Raw genomic sequence first — 23,426 nt, forward strand, 5'->3', positions numbered from 1 at the left:
AAAACTTATGTCCACACAAACATCTGCACACAGGTGTTTATAGCAGCTTTATTCATAATTGACCAAACTTGGAAGCAACCGAGTTGTTGTCCAGCAGAGCAGAAAGATAAACTGTGGTACATCCAGACTGTGGAATATTATTCAGCAATAAAAAGAAATGAGCTATAAGCCTTGAAAAGGCCTGGAGGAACCAGGTGTGATGCCCGTGGAACTGAGCCTTTGACCTCCCCCTCTAGCACTGCCCACATGGCTGAGCACTGCCCCTGCACCCCAACTCTGCCTAACAGGGCTGAGGACTGTCCCCTGCACCCCAACTCTGCCTAACAGGGCTGAGCACTGCCCCCTGTCCCCCAACTCTGCCTAACAGGGCTGATGACTGCCCCCTGCCCCCCAATTCTGCCTAACAGGGCTGAGCACTGCCCCCTGCCCCCTAACTCTGCCTAACAGGGCTGAGGACTGTCCCCTGCCCCCCAACTCTGCCTAACAGGGCTGAGCACTGCCCCCTGTCCCCCAACTCTGCCTAACAGGGCTGAGCACTGCCCCCTGCACCCCAACTCTGCCTAACAGGGCTGAGCACTGCCCCCTGTCCCCCAACTCTGCCTAACAGGGCTGAGCACTGCCCCCTGTCCCCCAGCTCTGCCTAACAGAGCTGAGCACTGCCCCCTGTCCCCCAACTCTGCCTAACAGGGCTGAGCACTGCCCCCTGCCCCCCAGCTCTGCCTAACAGGGCTGAGCACTGCCCCCTGTCCCCCAACTCTGCCTAACAGGGCTGAGCACTGCCCCCTGCCCCCCAGCTCTGCCTAACAGGGCTGAGCACTGCCCCCTATGCCCCAACTCTACCTAACAGGGCTGAGCACTGCCCCCTGCCCCCCAATTCTGCCTAACAGGGCTCAGGACTGCCCCCTGCACCCCAACTCTGCCTAACAGGGCTGAGCACTGCCCCCTGCCCCCCAACTCTGCCTAACAGGGCTGAGGACTGCCCCTGCCCCCCAACTCTGCCTAGCAGGGCTGAGGACTGTCCCCTGCCCCCCAACTCTGCCTAACATGGCTGAGCACTGCCCCCTGTCCCCCAACTCTGCCTAACATGGCTGAGCACTGCCCCCTGTCCCCCAACTCTGCCTAACAGGGCTGAGCACTGCCCCCTGCACCCCAACTCTGCCTAACAGGACTGAGGACTGCCCCTGCACCCCAACTCTGCCTAACAGGGCTGAGCACTGCCCCCTGCCCCCCAACTCTGCCTAACAGGGCTGAGGACTGCCTCCTGCCCCCCAACTCTACCTAACATGGCTGAGCACTGCCCCTGCCCCCCAACTCTACCTAACATGGCTGAGCACTGCCCCTGCCCCCCAACTCTACCTAACATGGCTGAGCACTGCCCCTGCCCCCCAACTCTACCTAACAAGGCTGAGGACTGCCCTCTGCCCCCCAACTCTGCCTAACAGAGCTGAGGACTGCCCTCTGCCCCCCAACTCTACCTAACAGGGCTGAGCACTGCCCCCCTGCCCCCCAACTCTGCCTAACAGAGCTGAGGACTGCCCTCTGCCCCCCAACTCTGCCTAACAGGGCTGAGCACTGCCCCCTGCCTCCCAACTCTGCCTAACAGGGCTGAGGACTGTCCCCTGCCCCCTAACTCTGCCTAACAGGGCTGAGGACTGTCCCCTGCCCCCCAACTATACCTAACAAGGCTGAGGACTGCCCCCTATCCCCCAACTCTACCTAACATGGCTCAGCACTGCCCCTGCCCCCCAACTCTGCCTGCCTAACCCCCTTCTCTCTAAGGAGCAGGATGCCTGGGACCCTCGTGCCCTGACTGGTCAGAACTGGTGAAATGGCAGGATCTAAGATTACGGTCCACTTGGCCCTAGAAACCCCTAACGTCATTATAATCTAATGTCCATGCTAAAAAGACACTCCCACCGGCGCCCTGACGGTTGACAAACACATGGTAACAACCGGAAGAGACCATGAAAGGACAAGGAGAAGCTGGTGTTCCGGTTCTGAGAAATTCTCCTCCCATTCCCAGAAAAGACATGAATATTCCACCCTCTGCTTTTAATACCCAACCCCTGCATTAAAAGAAATCCTATATTTTAACCCCCCATAGTCAGTTGTGAGCCACGCGCCCACTTCTCCACTCCTGGGCGGTCGGACACGCCTGCCCTGCCTATCAGGGCTTCCAGCTTCCGGCACTGGCTCCGCCACACCGACTGGAAAGATCCCACCTTTGGGGAAAACCCAGTTATCTCAGTAACAGAATCTTAAATGCATATTACTAAGTTAAATAAGCCAGCCTGGAAAGGCTACACAACACTGTAAGATTCCAACTCCATGACATTTTGGAAAAGAAAAACCCACGAAGACAGTAAAAAGTTCAGTGGTTGCCACAGGCTGGGGGAGGGAGGGAGGAACAGGTGGAGCACAGGGGATTTGGGGGCAGTGAAACCATTCTGCAGGATACTGCGATGGTGGGTACGTGTCATTATACATTTGACAAAATCCACTGAATATACAACACCTAGAGTAAGCCCTAATGCAAACTCTGGACTTTGGACGATCGTGACGAGGCACTGTAGGTTCATCATTTGTAACAAATGCACCGCTCCGGTGGGGATGTTGGTAATGGGAGAGCCGAGTGGGCGCAGTGGGTGTGTGGGAACGCTCTTTCCTTTTCATTCAATTTTGCTGTGAACCTAAAACTGCTCTAAAAAAAAGAGATGAACTATCGATGATATTTTTTCAAATGCAGCATGCACAGTCAAATATGAATTTCAAGTAAACAATGGATAAATCTTTTTAGTATAAGTATATCCTTGGCCATACTTGGGACATACGTATACTAAAAAAAAAAAAAATCATTCTCTGGCAAGCTTACTATGGAGAGAGATGTGAGAAGAGGTAGCAAATCAGAAGCATGGGTATTGTTTCTCGTTGGATCAGAGGCCAGAGGGGTCAGACCAATGGTGTCCCTCTCCTAGGAGGGATGTGGCCACCCGCACTGCCATCTGCTTCCCCTTCCCAGACAGGAGTTGCAGGTTTCTGTGTAGACAAGGGCAAGGCCAGAGCCCCAGACTTTGGCTTCAAAATCTCAGCAATAGGCAGTTCTGCTCCAAGGACCCGTCATGTCCCTCCTTATACACGGACGTCATGGTCAAGTCCTGCCTGATTGGACGTTGGAATTATCACTGGATAAAGCGACAGCTCATCCAGGCACAGGGACCAGCTGGGCAAAGGCCTGGGGCTGGACTCTGAGAAGCAGGGGGCAGGGAGGCCTCCGGTGAGGGGATCTAGGGCAAGGGGTGAGAATTAGGAGGATGTTCGAGGATGGAGCCTCAGAATCTGCTGTCGACAGGTGCTTAGAGAATGCAGGTGGAGGGAGAAAGGGGTCAAGTTCGGCTTCAAGGGGTGGAGGCTTTGGAAGCAACAGGTTGGGGCTGCCAGTTCCTGGACAGGTAGACGGCAGAAGGAGCAGGGTCGCGATGAAAACGAAGGAGTACGGTTGACCTTGAACATCACAGGTCCAAGCTGTGCGGGTCCACTTAGATGTGAATTTTCTGCCTCAGCCAGTCCTGAGACAGCAAGACCGACCCTCCCCCGCCTCCTCCTCCTCCTCAGCCTACCCCGCGTGTAGACGGTGAAGATGAAGACCCGGGTGACCACGCACTCCCACTTAACGAGGAGTAAATGTGTTTTCTCATCCTTATGATTTTTGATAACATTTTCTTTTCTCTAGCTTACTTTATTGTAAGAATACAGTGTATAGTAGGTATAACACAAAATATGCGTCAATCTACCGTTTATGTTACCGCTAAGACTTCCAGTCCACGGTAGGCTATTAGTAGTTACGTTTTGGGGGAGCGAAAAGTCACACATGGGTTTTCAACTGCGAGTGGGGGGTTGGCGCCCCCAACCCCTGTGTTGTTCAAGGATCAACTGTAGTTTCACCCGCGGGCTTGTTACACATCAGAGGAGGATGAGACTCCGGGTACAGCTGCAGGACACGGAGTGAGTGTGTCAGCAGAGGCCATACTGAAAGCCCTGGCGGGGACGAGATCCACAGGGCCGGAGGTGAGAGAGGAGGGAGAAGGGGCACAGGCCAGCGGCAGCGGGGGGCTGGCTGCTTGGCATGCTGGTGGCACCCTCCAGGCTCGTCCGGAACTCAGAGCTCAGCACGTGGCATTGAGGGACTTGACGCAGGACGGTGTGTGGGGCCCTGGCAGGAACATGAGCTGGGGGGGAACTCAGGGAGTGAGGAAGGTGGGCCTCGAGCGTGGCCTCCCCCAGCATGGCTGTCTCTAAACGTGTTTGGTTTGTCATCAATTCAGTGGGGGTGATAAGAGAATCTGCCTCAAAGGCCCCCCCCCCAAAAGGATGTGTCCACCCAGAATCCATGCACGTGCCTGTATTTGGGAAAAGACTCTTTGCAGGCGTAATTAAATCGAGGGTGCGATTATTCTGGATGAGAGTGGGCCACCAATACAGCGACAGGCGTCCTTAGAACGGAAGTGAGGGAGGGACACAGAGCAGAGATGAAGGGAGGACGGGGGCAGAGACAGGGCGATGCGTCTACGAGCCGGGGACACCCAGGATTGCCGGCCACCACCCCGGAGTGGGGAGAGTCGAGAAGGATCTCCCAGGACTGTGAGACCAGCGCATGTCTGCTGTGTAGCCCCCGGTTGGTGCTCCCCTGGTTCCCGCAGCCCTGAGAACTCCACCGGGCTGCGACGAGCAAGGAGAAACCAGGTACGGGGAGTTCCTGTCCAGAGTCGGCCCTGGCTGGCACAAACCGGAGGGGGGGGGCATTTCTGGAGAACAGAGCAAGGCTTAGAAATGTGCATGCTGTCTATCACAACAGGAAAACTCCAGAACAAAGAGGGAGAAGTGGCCACATAGGGCAGATAAAACCATAAAAAATGTTCTGTTTCGCAATTCTGCCTGTTCTACCACCCAGACTTGGTGATCGATGAGGATTTTTCTTTTTTTCCACCCAAAAGAACATGTTGCATAAGCTCAGGTTCCTAGGGACCCGAGAGAGGCAGGAAAACAGCCTCTCAAGCTCTCCCGGCATCCAGGCAAGTGGCCCCCGCCTTCCAGAAGGCGGCGGGGCCCTGGAGACGGCTGATGTCTGATGACCCGGGAGGGAGGCAGGGGCGGTTTCTAACGCGACCCTGGGAAAGTGAGGCCCAGCTGCCACCAGGGAAATGAAAGACACAGGTGCTGACCGTGCAGATTTACTGAAGGTTTTAGAGAAAATGCAGGAATGAAGATTTAGACTGTATCTGCATCGCGGTCTTTCCTGGAGAGAAGCATTCTTGGGGGCCGTGTGCGTTTTCTTAGAGAACAGAGAGAGAAATTTTTCCTGGGCGTCTGCTCTCAGCCTTTCAGCATGACGCCATTTGCTGTGGCAAGTCCTACCTCTGCCAGGCTGCGTCAGAGGGTGTCCCCAGGGCTCCATGTCCCCAGGGCTTCCCCATGGCAGGGAAATCACAGGGCCAGAGAGGTGCTTGGGGACCACTGAGAGTGAGAGTGAGCAAAAGCCCCCCATGCCCTAGAGGCCTGGGTTTGGGCACCTCCCTCCATCGGTTAGCCGGCCTTGGTGGCTTTGGCAGCTTAAAGACATAGTGTCACTCCTGCAGTGGCCCCAGCTGGCTCACTGCCAGGGCAACCTGGGTAGAGGTTGACCAGTGCCTGCCTCCGAGAGGGAGGACGTTCAGGCAAAGCGAGCAGATGGGAGGACTGTGGGTCTTTGCACCCTACATGCCCCAGGTACTTAGGGCTCTTGGGACACTGGCGAAAACATCACTGTTCCCCCACCAGGGCTGGCCCCAGAATGAATCAACGCATGGCCTCAGATGCAGGAGAGCAGTGCTGAGAATTATCCAGAATGTTCTTTTTCAGTGAAAGAATGAGGAGGGACCAGGAGACTAGAGAACATGAAAGTGACACCAAACGGCTCTGGTGGGGGTGGGGACAGGGGGTGTCAGGGAAGCGTGGGATTCCCACCCACTGGAAACAAAGGAGCGTGCCCCGTGACACGGCGAAGCCACCCCGGGAAGAATGGGAGCCAGGCCCGGGTTCGGGGAGATGCATTCCGAGGAGACAACTTAATAGCCCCTGTCTGCGGCACACAATTCCCCTGGTAGCGGCAGCCAAGAATGAGGTGGCAATTGCATAATTTGAACTTCCGTGCAGCGCTATGAACCGACGCCTGGAAAAGACCCTGCCTTGGCTTTCTTGTGTGCAAATAAAAACGCAGGGAGGGAAGGAGTGCAGGGAGGGCGGCCCATTCTGGGAGGGAGCCACCACCCCCGGGCAGTCCCTCCCCACCTGCCTGCTGCATGGTGAACACATTTTTAAGGTGACGCCTTTACAGCAAAATGTTGAAGGTGGCGCATTGACGTGGCATTTATGAAAGCTGTTGCAGGGCAGATGCAAGAGATGTGAAGAAGGTGATTGGATGGAGACCACTTTTTATATGTTTGGGCCCCCACAGGGCTGCAGGCTGGGCCCCTGGGACCTGGCGAGTCGTGTCGGAACTCTGTTCTGTGTTCTAGCAACAAACCACCCCAGAACATAGTGGCTTTAAAGCAACAAGACCATGTATGTTTCCATTTTTCACATGACTGGGGGTGGCCGGGCTGCTCTAGGGGCCCTCCGGTGGTTGCAGTCCCGGATGGTGGCTTCGCTGTGGTCACGTGGAAGGCTCTCTCCCTCCCTTGGCTGGCAGCAGGTGCTGCTGGCTGTTGGCTGGGGCTGCTGGCCGGGACTCCAACACGAGTCTCCTGCTCGGGGCCTGGGCTTCCCCGAGGCTCGGCAGCGGGTTCCAAGAGGAAGTGGAGCGTGCGCCAGCACGAGCCCTGTCACGTCTTAGGATCTAGCCTACGAAGTCGTGCAGCATGGCATTTGCCACGTTCTGTTTGTTAGAAGTGAGTCACGGAGGATGGAAATTAGGCTCCACCTCTTGGTGGGAGAGTGCTGAAGAATTTGCAGTTGTGTTTTGAAACCAGCACCTTTTCCCTCTGGGTGGGGGAGGTGGGCTGGTGGCCCGGGGATGCACCCCTTGGCTGTCACCCACGGTGCAGCGCTCTGAGCATAGCCTCGTGCAAGCGGAGCACCCACGAGTTGTGAGATGCTGCCCTGTGGTCTGTTCGCCAGCACCACTCTCCCCACCTGTGCGGTGGGCCCATCTGGTCCCTGAGCATCGGCCTTCTCCCCTATGGGGTTGGGGTGACCTGGCCCCTCTGCCTCAGTCTCCCCTGTGGGGTGGGGAGAACTGGCCCCCAAGTCTCAGCCTCTCTGTCTGTGGGGTGGAAGGAGCTGGCAGGCAGCAGGTCCAGGATCCAAACCCAGTCCTTTCTGCCCTAGAGCCTACATCGGCACCCGCCCCTCAAAACACTGCCAGCATCTTCTGCCCCATGGTCCTAGGGGTTTAAATAGAGCTCAGAATTTAATTATACCTACATTTTTATCTTAATCAAACCAAGCTCTTGGTCATCTGCTCTGGCTTCACAGGGACCAGAGCCATCTTTTATCCTGTTGCCGGCTGCTGCCACGGCGCAGGTCTGTAGGGTCCGTGCAGGGCCCTGGGGAGCCGAGCCAGTCCCAGCCCTTCCTCTTCAAGGTCCAGGTTACACAACCAGCAGGAACATCCCTGAAGCAGGGATGAGGAAGGACCTGGTGGGGGGCTCCCCTCCCTCTGTGCGCCCCGGCCTGCAACAGGGGCTCACTGACCACCCCTCGAGGTAACCAGAGGATGCCGGAGTGAGAGTAGGGGCAGCCCCTCTCTCTCCCCTCACCCCGACAGGCCCCACCTCTCACTCTGGTTAAGGAGCAGGTTGTTGGAAATCAGCCCCCTTCCCGCTTTGTGCAGGCCCATTATCTGGCAAATGGGTAATTTTGGGTCATTATTGACTAATTCCTGAAGCGCACTATTGGAGTGCTTAGCGACTTGGTGCTTGTCCAGTGCGCCGGCCTGTTATTCACCAGCAGCTCTGGGGTCCTTTCTGCTACGCAGCCAACTTCAGCAGGCCCCAAAATATCCGCTGGGGAAATTATAATGCAGCCTTTGTGTATACGCCTTCTCCCACCAAGCTGGGTAAATTGATGCCGCAGTGGAGGACTGATGCACTTATTTGGAATGAGAATAAGGCTGACCTGTAGAATCATCTAGAAGGAAAAAGTAGGGTCTTAGTAAAACTCCATAATTAGGTACTGCTCTGTGCCATCAAGTCCGGCCATTATGGTGAGTCAAATACAGCCTGTCCACAGAGTGAGGCCAGGTACACAGCTGGCATCTTAATAGTGCCTCTTTCTGTAGGCCAAGGCCTTAGAAAACCACAGAGTGGATATGGACTGGCTGTCTACCCAGAGTCCACCCCGTCTTCCTTCTCCCAATAGCAGCTACATCTTTCTGGGAACCTCCCCTCCACCACGCAGACCTGGGGTGGGAGGGACTGGCCCTGCCCCCAGCTCAGGGTGGGCTCTGGCAAGGATCCCCTCCGTGATTGGTCAGCACAGGGCACATGACCCAGACCTACACCAATCATCACAAGGCATCCACTCTCTCCTGCAGCGATTGGTCTGGAGATGATCCAATCAGGGTGTGCCTAGGAATTTGAGCCAGTGCTTGGTCAGGCCCAGCAAGGCGGGCTACCTGATGATTTTGCCCAGTTCAAAATGAAAATGCAGAGCCTCCTGTGTAAAAAGCAAGAATAAAGTGCCATTAAAGGCACTCAAAGATAAAACTTGTTCTTTATTTCCTCGTTTTCTCTCTGGACCCCTTGTAGTATTTTTTAACTTTCACTTTAATATTGTTCTAAGTAAAGAAAAAAATCTAAATTCAAATTATTAGCATGAATTTCCCCTTCACCTTTATACCCTGTGATGTTGGTTTTAAATGCACATATAAGAGTGTCACACTCAAGTGCGGAATTGCAGAGGTTACACAGTTTGTATTTTATAGCTCACACCCACATATGTCTTTTGTTCTTATAAGACAAAACTAAATCAACTGTTTTTATTTTACTCCTCAGTATGCTCACAGTCTAGACTCTCGACCTGCCACGTACCGGTGGGTAAGGAAGGACTTTTCCTTTCCTTCTGTGTCATAATTTTCAGCACAAATGACTGGCTCACACAGGGAAGTTACATGGGTAAGAAAGAATGTGATATGGTTCTGTTATGGGCTGAGCTGTGCCCCACTCCTCCACATTCCCCTAATTCCCAAGACCTCAGCTTGCGACTGTATTTGGAGATATGGACTTTAAGGAGGTAATTATGTAAAAATGAGGTCTTCGGGGTGGGCCCTAACCCCACAGGACTAGAGTCCTTTTAAAATGAGATTAGGATGCAGACACACACAGAGGCCTGACCACGTGAGGACACAGGGAGAAGGTGGCTGTCTACTAGCCAAGGAGGGAGGCCTCGGGAGGAACCAGCCCTGGGACACCTTCATCTTGGACTTCCAGCCTCCGGAATGTGAGACAATAAATGTCTGCTGTGTGAGGCCCTCGGTAAGTGGCGTTTTATTGCAGCGGCTCAAACTAAGACAGATTTCTTTGTTGTTCCTGTTCTTAGCAGGCCCTTGTCTTCCCTTTGCATTTGAGGTAAGTTCTGGCTTAAGTGGAAACCGAGTTCTCTAGGCCGTGCCACGCTCACTCGTTTGTGGACACAGGACTCTGACCTGCACTCTCTTTGAGCCTAGCATAGCTCCCAGGCATTGTGGGAGAGTTCTGTGCTCATAGGGGGGTCACAAACACTGCAGGGGGACAGTACGGGATGGTGCACACACAAACTGCTCCAGTCTCCGGTCACAGAGAAGCTCCACCATCCCACGGACTTCAGTTATAACACACCAAGTTCAAAGATACATTACTAAGAATGTTAAGATGGCAACAGCAGGACATTAAACCAAGACTGGGCCCTTCTAAGCATGGGCCCTGTGTGACAACAAGCGTTGCGCTCGCTTGAAGTTGGGTATAAGAAAGGAAGTGCAGGCCGGGCGCAGTGGCTCTTGCCTGTAATCCTAACGCTCTGAGAGGCCAAGGTGGGAGGATCACCTGAGCTCAGGAGTTCGAGACCAGCCTGAGCAAGAGCGAGATCCCATCTCTACTAAAGAATAAAAAGATTTGCCGGGCATCATGGCATGCACCAGTAGTCCCAGCTGCTTGGGAAGCTGAGGCAGGAGGATCGCTTGAGCCCAGGAGTCTGAGGTTACAGGGAGCTATGATGATGCCATGGCACTCCAGCCTGGACGACAGAGCAAGACTGTCTCAAAAAAAAAAAAATAATAATAATAATAATAATAAATAAAAAGGCTAGAAAAAAAGGAAGGAAGTGCAGAAACTCAGCTGTCACCTTGTGCCCAGGGAGGAAGGTCCCCAGATCAAGGACAGAGCTGAGAAGCAGAGTGGGCAGAGCTGGGGGAATCCAAGGGAAGGGTTAATAGGGTGCAGAGTGACACCTCCCCCTCCAGCGCCCTGCTCTGTGCTTCCAGCCGCAAAAGCCACCGTCTCTGAAGCCCTCTGAGTTGGGTCTCATGCTCTTTGCAGTAGGAGTCTCAAAGGACTGACCTGGTTGCTGGGCCTCAGTCTCCCCGTCTGCGCTGTCGGGTAGTGCCTGCCTGACAGTGTAGAAGTGCTTTGTGAACAGCCAAAATGCACAACAAAAACGTCAGGAATTATTGTGCATATATATATATATAATATATAAATATATGGACATCTCTTTATCAGATTGTCACTATGATCATAGTCCAAATGAGCAGGGAAAGGCACTACATAAAACAACTCTTCTTTTCACCTGCAAGCATCTGTTTCGACTTCACGGGAAGGCCTTCTTACGAATTCCGTGCCGGCTGTTCTGCACGTTGCTCGCCCTGCGTGATGTGCCTGGAGACCCCACAGGTGCTAGAAAGGCTCTGTGATCCGGGCCCTGGCATCCCAGATCAAAGATTCTTGTCAATGTCTTGGAATCCATGGTACCCTGGGCAGTTTCCCTTTAAGGATCTGAAACCAAAAGGCCAAGACAGTTGTACTAGTTTTCTGGGGCTTTATGCCACACATGGGTGAGTTAAAACAACAGAAATGCATTCTCCCTCAGTTCGGGGGCCTGCGGTCTGCAGTCAACGGTTGGCTCCTGCTTGCGGCTCAGAGGGGGAGTCTGTCCCCTGCCTTTCTCCCAGCTTCTGGTGGTGGCAAGCAGCCCTGGCATTGCCCGGCTTGTAGATGCGTCACTCCGGTCTCTGCCTCCGTCCTCACATGGCCTTCCCGTGTCTCTGTGTGTTCTCCTCTTCTGTCTCTCATTTGGACACTGGCCCAGGGTGGTGATCCAGGGCAATCTCATCTTGACATCCTTAATTACACCTGCAGAAACCTTTTCCCCAGATAAGGTCACATTCACAGGTTCCAGGGGTAGGACACGGACATATCTTTTGTGGCGGGGACACACTTCAGCCCCCCACAGCAGTGAATTGCTGATCGCCCTCGCTGAGCCCTGCGAGGAGGACTCAGCTGCACCCCCAAACCCACTCTGGCCCGGCCCCCATCTCGGCCACGGGCCGTGCCGGGCACTCTCGAGCAAGGTGCCAGGCTGCTCCTGGGCTGCAGCAGGAACAGCGGCTCTGCGTCTCTCCAGCCGGAGCCTGCTGGGTAACGATGCTCATACGGCACCCCCCAAAAATCGATGCCAGGCCCAGAAAGGCCCTCCTTCTCCCTGTGCCTTTTCCAGTGCTGCTCAGCAGCCCTCAAGCTCTCAAAGACGCTGCTCAGCAGCAGTGAGGCTGCAGAACGGTTTCTCAATCAGCGCTACGGACTTTTGGGGCCAGATAATGCTTTGTAGGGGGTACCCGGGGTGTGATAGGAGGCTCAGCAGCATCCCGGGCCCACTGACACACTCAATGCTGGTGACAACACCCAATTGTGACAATGGAAGACATCTCCTGACAACGCCCAGTCCCCTGGAGGACAGAGACAGCCCCGTTGAGAATCACAGCTGCAAGGAACGCTGGAAACAGCCCAACATCCTGGACTCTCGAGGGGTCTGCACTGACCTTCTGTGGGACCTTGTGCCTGTTCTGGAACTTTCTGAGCCTTGGGTTTCCTAACAGGGATATGAATACTCTTTGGGTTTATTGGGATGGTAAGTAATAGGTACTGAGTATCAAAAGGCTGTCACAAAGAAAGGCGGTACTCCCTCCAGTAGATGCTATTACGGGCTTTGTTTTTGTTTGTTTTCCAAAGCAGGGCCGGCGTGTACCATCTCCGTGTGCCCGGGGCCAGGCACACAGCAGGAGTTAGCTGGGTGAGCATCTCCCGTGTTCATGGGCCTCTCTGGCCCAGAGCCTCCGTTCCCAGCCTTCTGGTGGCTGCCCCCTCGCTCCAGCCTTTGGGATTTATGATCTTCCTTTGTCCACACGGTGGGACTTGAAAGGGACTAAAGAAAGCTGAGACCCTGTGAGGGGGCTAGAGGTCTCTTCCAACCCTCAGGCTGCCTGGGCCCCCTCCCTAAACCTGCTCCCAATTCTCATTTTGAGAAGCTACTTCTGGAATGTCATGAGCTGGCTGGGAGCCACTCCCATCCTGGGAACTGGCCTCGACCCAATCCACACCCTGGTGGGAAGAAGGCCTTCTCTGACCAGGCCATTCAAGATGACGCTGGCCTCGAGCCACACACATCTTAAATGCCCTTGTGCCATGCCACGGTCCGTGGGGCACTGTGGATCTGTGCCACCAGTCGTTCACTCTGCCCTGGGTCAAAAAAAAGGAATATAAAATTGCACTGGATTTAAGGATTGCTTAAAACAAAAAATCCACTGCATTGATACGTGATGGGTATTTTCTTCTTTAAAATTTTCTTGGTTTTCCTACTTGCTGTTTTCAGCGAGCATCGTGAACTACAAATAAAATTCTAAGCCCACAGCTGACGGAATGGACCCCCTCCAGGCCACGGGAACCCCAGAGAAACTTTAAAACTGATTTCCTGGCCATGATGGGAGGGAAGGTTGGACACACCTAGTCACACCCCTCCCTTTTGGGGGTGTAGGCACAACAACTGACCAGCATTCATGTTACAACAGAGCTCATAAGACTGACAGAGGGACCCTTTGTGGCATAAGATACCGAATTACAAACAGGACCCAATGCCAGCAGGAGTCAGGTCACGCACCTCTGCCCTTCAAGAATGCCCTACATTCTAACTGCCCCGGGGTTTTTCTTTTTCTCTAGCTGCTAAACATGCCGGCCTCGAGGCAAGCAAGGTTAAAACAAGGGCAGCTCATCTACTGCTGCAGACCCTCCCCGCCTGCTCCACGAGCCAAAACTCCAGTTGGACAAGAGACTGACTTCAGGAACTTTCTCTTGGTAAGACCACCCACTGGCCACAGACTGATTCTGGCCAGTTTTAGAGAGTAGGCACACTTGAGTGTCTTTGTGTCCTGAACAGACCTATGGCCTAATTGTCACACATTTAAATGTTAAGTCTCCACCCCAGATTGGACAGGGGTCATATGTAACATGTTTGTTCAATATGCATGCATCAGGGCCATCTTCATGAATATTCATAGCCCCTCCTATAACCTGTTGAATATGCATACTTGGCCAATCCATTTAGTATAAACCCCTGTCCCAGCCCCTCCTCCTTAGAGAGAACAGTAACCCAATACACTGTTACTAGTATTGCTTTAAGGAAACAGTTATCTCTTGGGTCAATTAAAAATAAGAAAAATAAAAGATTTTATTTTACTTTCACTTATTCCTTCTTTGATGCTCTTCCTTTCTTTTTGTAGACCCACATCTTTAATGATACCATTTTCCTTCTGCCCGAAGACCCGGTCTGCTGAGGATAAATTCCTTCATGTCCCCCCCCCCCATCCCCTTTGAGAAAGTCTTTATTTTTCCTTTGCTTTTAAAGGATAATTTTTCTAGATATAGAATTCTTGTATTTTCGTGGTTTTTAAATTTCAACTTGAAATGGTTGACAGCACTCTCTTCTTGCTTGCATGGTTTCTGGTGAGAAGTCACTGTAAGTTTTATCCTCATTCCCCTATAGGAGGCAGGTCTCATTCCTCTGGCTTCTTCCAAGAACTTCTCTTTGTCTTTGGTTTTCTGCAGTTTTAACGTGATATGCGTGTGTGTGTGTGTGTGTGTTCTGTGTGTGTGTGTGGGTATTTATCATGTTTGGTGTTCTCTGAGCTTTCTGCCTATGTACTTAGTGTTTCTCAACAACTCTGGAAAGTTCTTTCCCATTATAATATTTCCCAGATATTTCTCTTCTCTATTCTTTCGTATTTTTCTAGTACTCCAGTTACATGTGTGTGATATCTTTGATATTGCCCTGCAGCTCTCCTATATTCTGTTCTTTTCAATCCTTTTTTCTCTTTGGATTTCATTTTGAGAAGTTTCTATTGCTCTATCTGCAAGCTCAGATTCTTTCCTGGGCTGTGTCAAGTGTGCTGATAAATCCAATGGAGGCATTTTCTTTTTTAATTATTATTACTATTTCTAGCACTTCTTTTTAGTTGGTTCTTAGAGTTCCCAGCGCTGTGTTTACATTACCCATCTGTTTTTGTATGTCATCTACTTTTTCCATTAGATCCTTTAACAGATTAATTATTGTTAAATTCCCTGGGTGATAATTCTAACACCTGTGTCATATTTGAGTTTTGCTCTGATAACTTCTTTGTCTCTTCAGACTGGGCTTTTCCATGCCTCATGGCCAATGCTACACCTCTGCTACTTTCCCTGAGAGAGCTGGTTGACCAGCCACACCTACCTGACACATATGTTAAGGAGCATGTTCTGAATATTAATATTTATAGAGCACTTGCATGCACAGAACCAGGCTTAGGAGGTTTAGTCTGAAGCCCACCTGCATTCTAGGAGGGAGGGACTAAGACTCAGCCAGACACAGGTGCTGACATGATTTATATTGTATTCTTTTCCAGTAAATCTGAAAATAAACAAAGAAATTTTTAAAACTCCAGCACCCTTTGCTTTGGGAGAATGAGTTTGCTGTCATCGCTTTTGTCTCCAACAACTTCAGAGAGAATTGTCACTGGTGTGGCAAATGTGAGGATGGCGCTAACTGGGTGGCCAGGCACTCACGTTACTCTCAGAAGCAGACACATCCTCCCAAATCGATCGTCTAACTTGACAACCATCACCCACATCAGACATGACCAATCTGTGTGACTGGGCTCACATGAAAACCAATTAAAAACTTCATAACCTTGAGGTCACTGCCTTGCTTCTAGCCCTGTCACTGTGATGAGTTTATATATTAGACTTGTAATTTCTTCCACAGTGGTTGCAATTTGCTGTAGCAGTCGGTCCACAGGTAAGAAAGGGGAGAGATGACCTTCCGTGGGCTCTGGGGCCAAAGACTCACCAGAAGCTGTCAACACAAGGAGCTGAAGGATGGCCCAGGTCACCCCGCCATGGTCCCACTGGACGACCAAGCAAGAGTGCCATGTCCTGAGCTTCCTGCACCCATAGCTGGCATCAAAATCCCAGGAAGTTGGTATGATTACTGCCCTTTTTCACAGAAACTGAAGCATAAGCACAGGTCACCTTAAGTAACCTGTTCAAGGTCACAGAGTAAGTGGTAAGTTGGGCTTTGACCCAAAACCCTGCACCCTTACCCATGGGAGGGGAGGAGAAGGTCTGAGGCTTCATTCCCTGGCAGCCCTGTGCTGGGGCGGAAGCCCGTGGTCCCTCTGATCATTGCCTGTCCTTGTCTCTTGCTGTATTTATCCCAGCTCCAGCCATACGGCGAGGAAACCAGTGCACCTGCGACCATCTGCAATGACACCACATCTGCAGCTGCTTAATCAGCCCCGGGATGGTCACTGCAGGAAGAAATGGGCTTCAGACTAAACCTCCTAAGCCTGGTTCTGTGCATGCAAGTGTTCTATAAATATTAATATTCAGAACATGCTCCTTAACATATGTTAAGACGTATGCGATAAAAGCTGATGATAATATTGCTAATTAAAGAATACCGGGGCCGGGCGCTGTGGCTCACGCCTGTAATCCTAGCTCTTGGGAGGCCGAGGCGGGCGGATTGCTCAAGGTCAGGAGTTCAATACCAGCCTGAGCAAGAGCGAGACCCCGTCTCTACTATAAATAGAAAGAAATTAATTGGCCAACTGATATATATATAAAAAATTAGCCGGGCATGGTGGCGCATGCCTGTAGTCCCAGCTACTCGGGAGGCTGAGGCAGGAGGATCGCTTGAGCCCAGGAGTTTGAGGTTGCTGTGAGCAAGGCTGATGCCACGGCACTCACTCTAGCCTGGACAACAAAGTGAGACTCTGTCTCAAAAAAAAAAAAAAAAAAAAAAAAAAAAAAAAAAGAATACCGGGTGCTCAGGACGAGACTGCACCAGTGCTGACCCTGTGAGTGCCTCTCACTAACATCTGCCACCTCTTCTTCCCATCTTAGCTCCAAGTCCCACATGGGCAGGGACCGCCGTGTGTTCACTGTTGTTTCTCCAACACCTTCCCCTCTTATTCTACGAGGAGTTATCACAAGGCAGAGTAAGTGAGGAGAGACAAAATCATGAGGCACCCTTACACCCACGCTTGTGAGTGGTCATGCTGGGATTGGGGGGTTCGGCATTCCTTGTGCCTGCACCTCCCCTCTCCTACCCCGAGGCACCCCGCCTGCAGCAAACCCACAGCCTCTCTCAGCCTCAGCGTCCTCGTCTGCAGTGACCCTCTGTTTGCAGAGCGGCTTAGGTGAGATCACTGTGCAAGAGCCCGATTCGCACTCAGCACGTGGCAGCTCTCCATCATTGATCACGGGAAGGTTGGTGGGTACAGGGTAATCGTGTCCCTGCAGAAGGTTGAAGTGGAAGAGTGTGGGCTTCAAAGTTAGAATCCACCACTTTCCCACCTTGCCTGGGAAATGTCACTTAACCTCTATGCCTCAGTTTCCCTGTCTTTGAAGCAGAAATTGTGCCATCTCTTGGTCACGGGACACTCTATGAGCCAGGCTGAGTGCTGAGCTTGCTACACAGGTGTGTACTGATGCCCAGCTCCTGGGTCCTCCGCGGAGCCAGAGGTGACATCAGACACGGGCAGGCCTTGTGCCCAGGAAGCTCAGGGTGTAGCACTCTCACTTGGTCATCCAGTGGGACCATCGTGGGGTGACCCAGGGCATCCCAGGCCAGCTCTCTGTGTGGAAGGCCATCTCTCCCCTTTCTCACCTGCGTACTCACTGCTGCAGCAAATGGCAACCTCTCTGGGAGAAATCACAGTCTGAGATGCAAACTCATCGTAGTGACAGGGCCAGAAGCAAGGCGCTGACCTCAAGGTTATGAAGTTTTTAATTGGTTTTCATGTGAGCCCAGTCACACAGATTGGACACATCTGACATGGGCGACTGCTGTCGAGTTAGCAGATCGATTCCGGACGGTAGGTTTGCTTCTGAGCATAATTAGCTCCCACCTGCCTGGAGGGGACAATTCCTTGGCTAGAGAGGCTGACACTGAGCCCATTCTCCAATTGGAGCTCTGTCTCTGCTCCATCCAACGCCCTTGGCCTATCCCAGCTGCCCCCCCCCCCCAGGTAGCCTGTTCCAGGTTCCTTACGGCAAGGCTTCCTGGAGGCAGGACCACTCACAGCTGCCACCTCCCAGGAAAGGCCCCAGGCCAGAGGTCTGAGACTAGAGCATAAACTTGAGTCATCCTGTGGAGGATTTTAAAGGACCTCCTGCTTCCGTGCCTGGATTGGCCTCTGTCGGACACCATCCGGGCAGCTTGAGGAGCAGTAGACATTGCTTTGTTTTTACCAACCGCTTCATCCGAATCCCAGGCCGGAGTGTGAGGAACATCACGGTCAGCAGCGGCTGCAGCAGGACACAGGGCCGGCTCTGCTCACGACGGTGGGCCCTAATCCCACAGCACCAGGTCCTTATCAGAAGAGGAGGTTAGGACACAGCCATGCACAGGGGGACAAGCGTAAGAGGACACAGGGAGAAGGTGGCCATCTGCAAGCCAAGGAGAGAGGCCTCGGGAGACCCAGCCCTGCGACACTTTGGTCTCAGACTTCCAGCCTCCAGGACGGGAAGCCAATAAATGTCTGCTGTGTAAGCCACCCGTGTGTGGTGTTCTGTCACAGCAGGCCTGGCGAAGGAATGCAGAGGGATTGCAACTCTGTGCCCATTTTCCCAGGGCCCAGGGGCAGCCAGCCTGCGCCCGCACCCCACTGGACCAGGAAGGGACCAGGCACACAGGACACCAGGCTTTGGGGAGGCAGCTCTCAATCCATTAGGCCCGTCCTCATCTGTCCCCAGAATGAGCCTCGTCCTGGGACCTCTGCTGCCGGAGCCCCCCCCCCCAGCGCCTGCAGAGGGGTGGCGGGGGAGCCGCAGGCTTCCGCCAGGGCCAGCTCCGCAGGAAGCTCCCCTCTTGCTGGGAGAGCTTGGCAAATTGAGTTCACGGAGCTGTGAAGGGCCAGGAAGGAGCCGTCTCCCTGCTGAGTGTGAGGCTGTTCTGGGTTTCAGCCCCATCAAATCGCAAATCCGCAGCACTGCCTGCCCAGGGCCCCTTGGAGGTGACAAGAGCACAGCCCACTCCTAGATTCCCCGCCACGCCAGAGGCTGGTTCCCCTTGGAGACCCAGACCCAGGGAGGAGCCGGCCACAGCACGAGTCCACGGCTCTCCCGCCATGTCCGACGTGGGCCCTGGGGAAAGGTCGCTGTGGCTTCTTGGTGACTTGCTCCTTTATTAAAGCAAGGCTTGTCCTCCCGCGGGGCGCCCAGCAGGGCTCGGCTGCACTTTGGTCTGGGCTTCTGCTTGTCGCGATTATGAGGATGTGGGGCACCTGAGAAGCAGACGCAGTGGAGGGTCGTGGGCCGACTCAGGTGGCCGTCCTGCTTGTGGCCCAGTGACAACGCCCAAGAGGCAATGAGCTGCCTGCCCAGCATGGCGTGTGCAAGCCCCGAGGCTTGGAGAAGTGTGACCACCTCTCGGTCCTGTGCAACTCCACAGTCCATGGGGTCGACGTGGATGTGGGCGTCTTGGGCACAAGCCACAGGATGGTGACACCCTGCTTTCCTCTCCCAAACTACCGCATTTAGGGGTGGGGGCGTCTCCTTTAAGGGCTGGGGCCAAAGTGCAGATAGATGGTCACAGGTCCACCCCTTATTCCTGCTCTGGCTGGTCCATATGATGCAGGGAAACAGAAAACATCTGAGGACCCACCTGCGACATAGATTTGGCCTGTTTTTCCGGCCTCTGGCTTCCAAACTTGGAATGTCCCTGCCCCTGGTCCCTGCTCCCTGGTGGCTCAGTCAGCTCCAGGACCCAGACAAGAGCAGTGCAGACACAAAGCCAGCAGTGAGGCCTCCTCCCTGTCCCCAGGAGACTCAGTGCAACCTCCCCTCTACCTGGCACAGGTGGCACCTTGTAGAATTGCACCTATGTCCCCCAGGGCACCACTCCTGGGGCTGCATTTCTGCACCCAGCGAAGGGACAGCCTTGTGCCCTTGTGCATGTCAGGCTGGTCTCACCTGTTCCATCCTGACCATGGTGAACGAGGAACCGCCCAGGGCTCTGAACCTCAGCTCACCTCGGGGACAGGCGTCCACTGCAGACCCCACAGACCCCACTGCCCGGATGCATGACCTAGACCATGTTTCTGAGCCAGCGAGTGGCCGCAGCATCGCCAAATGCCCAGTCACTCCTCATCTCGCTGGCCCAGGAAGATGTCCTGGCTAGCCCCTTCGTGGTCGGCCCCCAGGACACCACGCCATCCTGGTCTCCCCCGTAGCCATCAAGGTGCCTCCCCTTCTTGCTTCCTCTTAAAGCCGAGCAGCCCGTTTGGACATGGCCTTTTCTCTAGATCTAAGGGCAGTTGCTTCCTGGCACTGTCACCCAGCCCGTGGCTCATTGCCCCCAGAGGTGGCCCCACACTCCCACTGTGCAGACCCGCCTGCCATCTCCACGGGACCTGGCTCAGCACCTGACCGACGCCCCTGTCCTGGGCGGTGGCACTTCCGACCGAGCAGTCAGTTGCTCAGATGGAAACTCGCCACCCTCCCACTGTCACGCCCCAGCAAACGTGTCCGTGGACTCTGATAATTCTGCTGTGAAGGCGAACCCCAGTGTGAATGCTTCCTGGTCCCCCACTGCCACCTCACGCCACAGCTCACGTGTCACCTTCAGAACAAGGGGACCACTGTATTCAAACGTGGCATCTGCACCTGAACACTCACACTGGGTCCCCTGAGTGTCATCTCCTTTTGGCGGTGCAGCTATTCCTTGTTAACTTACCTACTGGTCGGGTAATAGCCCTACGTATCAGGGTTATTCGGACAGGGATCTTAGCCCCTGCGACCTCAATGTGCTCCAGACGCCTGGAAGAATGCCGGCATGTGGCAGGGATGGATGGAAGTTTGTCGAGTGGTAGCTCCTCTGAGAGGGGTCGTCATGCATGACATAGCCTGCAGATTTGTGTTAATTACTTAAGCACTTCCAAAGTGCTACATGGAACTCTAAAATGACGACCACAGGTGAGCTGGCCTCTTGATTCTCTGGCTGCACAGTGTGGCCAGGAGCACGTCCCCACCCCTCCTCTTTCAGGTGTGCAGCCTAGTGTCTCCGTTCACCTCCCTCAAACAACCCTTCACCACCCCACGCTGACAGTTGGAGGGGGGCAGCGCCAGGTGCCGCAGCAGAGGGAGGAGGGCGAACCCCCGAAAGGACACACTGCTGACGGCGACATCTTATTGCCATGCACATACATCTCCATTCCACGCTTGCTCTGCTTCATAATGAAGTGCTTTTAAATCTGGAAAATGCTAATGAGAAATCTAATTTCCAAAACAGCCACCAATGGCCAAAGGAATATTGCATGTGTAAACAAAATGGAATATTTGATCGTGAAGCTGAGCACCACAGCATTGGAAACCATCGAAGATGGCAGGGTGGGGATTTTGCCTGTCCTCGGGCAGTCGGACATGATAACGCCCGCTCTGGATCTCTCACCGGTGCTGAGGGCGGAGCATGGAGGCAGCTTTTGCAGAGCAACTCCCCTGTCACCTGCCACCTCGCTCAGGCCAGAAGGAGGGATGTCCCCTCCCTGTTGCAGAGCCCCAGTGAGTCTCCCTGGGGAGGCAGGTGCAGTTCTCACCTGGGGAGGGAGCAGCGGCAGGTGAGGCACCTCGATGGTCTCCTTCCAAGGCTCTGCTACCTGCAGATTTCCTTCTCCTCCGTTTCCTCCCCCACCACCACCTGCTCCTGGCTTGCAGGGTCAGTCACAGGGGAGCGGTCACGGGCCAGGCCACCCCAGGCTCTCATTCCCTGAGCAAAGTCTGGTGGAGGTGGCCTGGGACCCCTCCCCCCCGCCACCTTCTGTCTACTCTTTATGCCAATGCAGATTTTCTTGTTCCTGGGAAGAGGGTCTTTATGCTAATGCAGATTTTCTCGTTCCTGGGAAGAGGGTCAGTTCCTTTCATCGGATTCTCAAGGGTTTCACGATCCTCAAAAGGCTCACACCTCTGATATAACTGTAGAGAAAAGCTGCTCCGGCTTTCAGGAAACTGAGGTACCCAGGGACCCGCAGGGGGCTGGCAGACATGGGCACCTAACGGGGCTCCTGGGTCCCTGGCGAGGGCTGGTGTCCTAGAACCAGGGCTCCCTGCGGCTGTCCCTCTCACCTGGATAGGGGCCTTCAGGAAAGGGCTGGGTGTGGCCAGAAAGGACAAACAGCAAGAGTGCCAGGACCTGCCACAGGGGACTGCAGGGACGGTCAGTCACCGGCAGTTGCTGCCTGGGGCACCTGAGGCGGGGAAGGGGAAGAACCCAAATCTCTGTGAAGGAACAGGCAGGTGGCAGCAGGGACGGAGCCTGGGTGCAGAGTTGGGGGCCAGCTTCCAGGCCAGCCCCGCACACCTGGGCAGGCCACCCCGCCCTGGTGGGGCTCTCCCCCTATAGAAGGAGGGGCGGGGCTCACTCGCCTGGCTGCCTCCTGCTTCCCGCCCTAACCCTGGAGGGGAGCCCTTTTCCTACAAGGGGCCGTAGGTGGGTCCCCAGCACCGCCCTTGGAGGCCTGCAGGTCCAAGGCTGTTGCTGGGTGGCTAGCAGATGAGAGGCCCTGCTTCTCTCCTGCCTGGTTTCAACTCAGCCTGGGGACACTGGAGCAGAGAGAGTGGCCTCTTCCCAGCCCACGCCCCGGGAGGCACTGGGTTCTGTGCACATGCTGGGCCGTCACGCCAAGCATCCCTGCCTACTCCTCTCCCCGGCTCCCTAATGGGAAACACCCCAGCATGGGACAGGGAGGCTCAGCCTTTTTAGGCTCATTGCCCAGTGGGAGCTTGGGCAGAGTCAGACCTGATGGGCACCCTGGGCCTTGGTCATCAGGGCCACAGCTGCAGGTGGGACGATCCGGTGCTTCCTGGACTCTTAGCCTGCATTAAGGCCATTAAAAGCATTTTGGCTTGATCCTGAAGATAGAGCCATGAAATTGTAGCTGAAATGAGGCAGAAAATGATGGGCCAGAGGTTCCCTTTTCTGTAATCTCTTTATTCAAGCTCAATTTGGTGTCCAAACACACCCCGATGCAAAGCCTGCATTTTGTCAAAGAGATTTAGAAGGGCAAGATATGAGATTATGCAATTTCACATTCAGAAGCATGTGCATAAATCTGCATATCATATGCATCTATTACAATGGATCACAAGTTGCATAATCAACTCAAAACAATTGGTTTTTATTTTCCTGCATTTTAAAATTTATTTCCTACAAATGACATGAATCCTATTACCTAGTAGCATTGTAGGATTCAACAATGGAAGTGCACTGTTGACTGGACTGAGAGTTGATGGAAAGCTCCTCGGGGAAGGAAACTATGGGATGCAAGAGTGGGAGGGTCCAAAGGTTAACACGTACATTTTACTCTGTGTCTGCACCAAACCCCTTTCCTGCCCAGAGCTAAGAGGCAGGACAGGAGTCTCAGCACCATGAGGGACTTTGGCAGGACTCTGGGTTGATTATCCTTTCTGTGCCTCAGTACCCTCATCTGTAAAATGGGCATAATTTGAACATTTGTCTCCTTTCTGCCTATAATGAAATTTACCATGTTTGTCAGCCAAGTTAGCTACCATTCTAGAGTTAGGGTTTAAGACAGGGAACGTTGGACTGGCTAGGGTTGAAGTCCTGGGCTGGTCTCCAGGAAATTCTGGCCATAAGCAGGATGATGGGGATCAGGAGGCTGCCCTTGGGAAGAGATGACTTCCAGAAACTTCCATGGGGCTGTGATCCAGGGGCCAGCCACCTAGCACTAAACACCCAACATCCCCACGGTTGTGCTCATCACAGAAATGTGAGTGCCCAAGGCTCACCCAGGCATATGATTGGAGGAATTCATTTGTATGCAGTGCCTAATTTGCATGCAGGACCCACCCTGCAGGGGCATGTGGGAAATGTAG

The 23,426-nt window shown here is 53.7% G+C and overlaps 1 long non-coding RNA gene across 2 annotated transcripts; it reads left to right on the plus strand.

Moving 5' to 3' along the window:
• Positions 1-11,968: 11,968 nt before the first annotated feature.
• LOC105867549 (uncharacterized) lies at positions 11,969-15,992 on the plus strand. Of its 2 annotated transcripts, XR_012918824.1 has the most exons (6): positions 11,969-12,135; positions 12,240-12,297; positions 13,221-13,355; positions 15,298-15,330; positions 15,539-15,597; positions 15,752-15,992. It is a non-coding gene; the product is annotated as an uncharacterized LOC105867549 (long non-coding RNA). The 2 variants fall into 2 exon arrangements; XR_012918823.1 differs by lacking the exon at positions 15,539-15,597 and having other exon boundaries at positions 15,298-15,513.
• The last annotated feature ends 7,434 nt before the right edge of the window (positions 15,993-23,426 follow it).

The sequence above is a fragment of the Microcebus murinus genome, chromosome 4 (assembly GCF_040939455.1).
Source record: "Microcebus murinus isolate Inina chromosome 4, M.murinus_Inina_mat1.0, whole genome shotgun sequence".
Classification (NCBI taxonomy): domain Eukaryota; kingdom Metazoa; phylum Chordata; class Mammalia; order Primates; family Cheirogaleidae; genus Microcebus; species Microcebus murinus.